Source organism: Pelodiscus sinensis, chromosome 5 (assembly GCF_052426305.1).
Source record: "Pelodiscus sinensis isolate ZL-2025 chromosome 5, ASM5242630v1, whole genome shotgun sequence".
Classification (NCBI taxonomy): domain Eukaryota; kingdom Metazoa; phylum Chordata; order Testudines; family Trionychidae; genus Pelodiscus; species Pelodiscus sinensis.
This window is the reverse complement of record NC_143056.1, coordinates 131,579,516-131,583,896: the sequence shown is the minus strand read 5'-3', so window position 1 is coordinate 131,583,896 and position 4,381 is coordinate 131,579,516.

Here is a 4,381-nt window from a genome sequence, read left to right as displayed (position 1 = left end):
AGGAGATAGACTCTGAGTCTAGGGCGCCAAGTTAAATGGGGCACCAAATGGTAGCGCAATATCATTGAAGGGCTTGGAGGTGGGGGCGCCGATTGCATGGTTCGCCTAGGGTGCCAGTTGCTAGCAGCTAGTCTAGGGCTGCCCCGAGCGCAGCACAAGCCCTTTGTTAAAATCAGGGCTGACTAAAATCGGCTCTTTAAATAAAGGATCTTTTATGCTCTGACAGCCATTTTTCATAGGCGTGTCCCATTTTCCCCTCTTTGTCAGGCCTGTCATGGCAGCCACCATGTCGCTAAACTCCTTTATGAACCAGCTTTTTATTTGTTTGCTAGTCCTAAGGAGTCCAGCAAACGACCCACTGCTCACCCTGTGTCCTATGTGTGAGCACTCTGCACACCCCATCTTGCGTGGGGAGACCCTGACAGTGAGAATGGGATCCCTCAGCCTTTACAGCACCGGGCCACATGGACCCAGAGACCTTTCCAGTAGCTACTCCGAAGAGTCGAGTCGTCTTTACAGGCACTGGCAGATGTTTGCCATCTGTGAGGCACCTTGTTAATAAACGGCATGAAGGTTGGGCTGGAATTCGTTCATCGGAAGGGCAACACCTTGAATACCCACAGCCCCAATTCTGCCATAAAAGCAGATCCGTCCCCCATCACCAGCATCAAACGCTCCGTCTATACTACAAGGGTATTTCGAAATTAGTGGAATAATAACTCCCAACATCACTATTTCGAAAGAGTGCATCTACCCTACAAGGAAGCCTCGAAATGGGTCCGAGCCAGGCTCCCCTAATGTAGACGCGCTACCTTGATGTAGAGCCCCAGGAAGCACTGAGGAGTCATTATTTAGAACTAGCCAATTAGCCCGTCATAAGATGGGATTTTCAAGTCTCTCCTCCATGTCAGCCTTCTCTCCTGAGCCTCCAGTCTCTCGCTCTGTCTCTCTCTCTCTCTCCTCCTCCTGCCTCCCCTCCCATCAGCTCTCCTCCGCCTCCTGCCTCTCTCTCTCTTTCTCTCTTCTCCGTCCTCTCCTGCCTCTCACTCGGGGGACCGCGGAGCCCAAACGGTCGCTTGCGCCACTTGCTCCCACGTGACGGCCCGGCTGAGCGGTGCAGAAGTCAGCTGAGCGCCACTGCAGGAGGTGAAGGGGGGCGGGCGGTGGCATTCACGGCCAGGGGCAGGGCATGGAGCCACTTTCACACCTCACGTCACCACCCCGCCTTCCGCCGTGGCGCTCAGCTGACTTCTGCACCTTTCAGCCAGGCCGCCCCGTGGGAGCAAGCAGAGCAAGCAGCCGTTTGGGCTCCCCCACAGCAGCCCAGATGAGCAGCGCAGAGGTCAGCTGAGCACCATGGCGGGAGGCGAATGGTAGCGGGTCATGTACGTCACCGCCCTGCCCCCCTTCCCCTTCCACCGTGGCGCTTGACTGACTTCTGCGCCACTCATTGGGATGCTGTATGGGGAGCGCGGGGCCCAAACGGCAGCTTGTGCCGCTTGCTCCCCTGCGGCAGCCCGGCCGAGCGGTGCAGAAGTCAGCTGAGCGCCACGGCAGGAGGCAACAGAACCACCTAGAGGGAACAGCCAGCATTTCGGTATTACAGAGTCACAGACATTGGGCTACTATATATATGATGGCCATGGGGAGGAGCTATTGTGAATTAGCAGGCATGGAGTGTCCACACTACCACTGTTTCGATATAGCAGTTTTGAGAGGGGCGTTATTCTGCATGGAATGTGGGTTTAGTATTCTGGAATAAGAAGCCTGTTGTTTGAAATAATTTCCAAATCCTGGGCTTGCTGTGTGGCCAAGTGCCGTGTTATTTCGAAATCGCGCTGTCGTGTAGACACACCCTAGGGAATCTGCCAGTCAGCTAAATCCTGCCTCCTAATGAATTTTGCAGAAGCTGGATGGGCCAGTGGCTCATGGGCCAGCTTCAGACATGGAAGCCAGGACGTCAGCTTCCTGCTGTGCCATGTGACTCCTGGCATGTCACTTCATCCATGCCTCGGTTTCTCTCTCTGTACAATGGGGACATTTGCCTTCCCCTTCCAGGGCGATGTGAGGCTAACTCTGCCAGACACTGTGAGGAGTTCAGACATCAGGATCACAGGGACCACGCATGCAACACTACGGCCCATCTCTGCTCCCGGGATTCACTACTGCTTCTTCGCTAACTCATGCCTGCGCTCGCTCTTGTGAGCCTCTGACCGTTCCCTCTGTCCCTCACGTAGAGCTCTATGCTCATCCCCCTCAGTGCCTTTGTCTGAGTGGAGCACATGCTGGAGGGTTTGCTTTTATCACCCCAAAACAGCTTTGGCTGGACAGCACTAAGAGGAGGGAAGTGCCCCGACCGCAAATGTAATGGTGCTGACAAGGACTTGGAAGTATCCTCCTGCATGCGCCAGCTCTGCCTTCCTTCATGGAGGAGAAAAGGGAAGTTTAAATATAGAAATGGAGGTTGATAAGAAAAAAGCCAGAGTGGGTGAGGTCTAGAGAGCAGTGGAGAGAGAAAGCAGGGCTGCTACAAAAGGAATACCAGATATAGGCAGTTTCTGGAATGTACAGCATCCACACATGCTGTGCCTCACCCCAGAGCTAGCTGCATTTAAGTATCAGGCATGGGATCCCACTATAAATAACCCCTGAACTCCACACCAGAGGGGCCTGCATATCAGAACCAGTCACAGACAGTCACAGTCCTAGAACCAGAGAACTGGAAGAGACCTCGAGAGGTCACCAAGACTAGTCCCCTCCCCTCACGGCAGGACCAAGCACCGTCCTCATGGGGTCCCAGACTGGAGGACATGGCCCCTTGGGGGGGCATGAAGAAATTCCAGGTGGGGTGCGGGGCGACCCAGTCCCCCCCGTCATTTCTCCCCTAAAGTTTTTTTGGGGGGGGCATGAGGGTTTCTTAAAAATCAAAAAGGAGGCGTGATGTCAAAAATTTTGGGCACCACTGCACCTCTAGCTCATCCCTGACAGGTGATTCCACTACCTCCCCAGGCAACTTATTCCAGTGTTTATCCACCCTGAAAGGCAGGAAGTTTTTCCTAATGTCCAACCTAAACCTCCCTTTCTGCAGTTTAAGCCCATTGCTTGTTGTCCTATCATAGAGGCCAAGGAGAACAATTTCTCTCCCTCCTTCCTGTGACGCCCTTTTAGATCCCTGAGAGCTGCTATCATGTCCCCTCTCAGTCTTCTCCTTTCCTGACTAAACAAGCCCAGTTCTTTCATTCTTCCTTCATACTTCCTGTTTTCTAGACCTTTCATCATTCTTGTTGCTCTTCTCTGGACCTTCTCCAATTTCTCCACATCCTTCTTGAAGTGTGGCGCCCGGAACTGGCCACAGGACTCCAGCCAGGCAGGGCACACCAGGCGAGGGATCCCTGTGGTCAGTTGGGAACGGCTGCATCTCAGTTCTGGGTGATACAGCCCCCACCGCAGAGGCGACTGGGGATCCCTATACAAACAGTCCCCATAATGCCCCCACCCCAGCTCACCCACACCCAAGGTGGTAGCAGCAGATAGACATTTTAAGGGAAAAGCAGAGCCCAGCCCAGGTGCCACGCACTCCCACCCCCATTCTCACCCGGAACTAGCCCAGCCTGGCAAAGTGGGAAATGTTGAAACCACAGAGAGAGCCTAGTACCCTTTCCAAAAACTCAGTGGGGCCGTCTTTCATATCCGCATGCCTTTCGACCTGCCCAAAACCAAGCGCAACCCAGGCTGTGCATTTGTACAGGGATCCCTCACCCAGCACTGAAATGCAGCTGCCGCTGGGGTGGGACACAGGGACTGTTTATACAGTGCTGAGGTACAACTGGTTCAATACAACAAGTCTTTGTTAATAAGCCAAGCTATTCCCTGGCTGCCAAAGGGTAAAATGGCTAAATCTCAAAAGTTGTGTGTGTGTGTTTGTTTTCTGGACCCTTGTGGGGGGGGGGGTGATGGTAAATGGGAAGGTCTGAGTACAGATTTGTGTGGTTGTGTATGTGGTTCTCTCTGAGCTGGTTAATACAGCTTTGTGAGTGGCTGTTTCCCTGTGGGTCAGTATGAGGATTTTTTTTTTATCACAGATGTGTATCAGGTTGTGTGTGTAGCGGCCTCCTGGGGGCTGCGTTGACATCTGAGTGTGTAGCTGCCTCACTGTGTGTGGTAAAGCTGAGTGGGCCGTTTTCGCTGGCATTGACAACACACACAAGTTGCCCCAGTGTAACTAGAACCGTGGCAGTGGGACCAGCCCGGCTGTCCTGTGCGGACGCTCTGACCTGGGTTTAGCAGCGGCTTAATGGCCTAGTGAAGAGAGTCCCTACGCTCAGTGTGGTGAGCCAGGGTCCGACTGGATCAGCGCACGGGGTGGCGGGTGGAAAAGCTT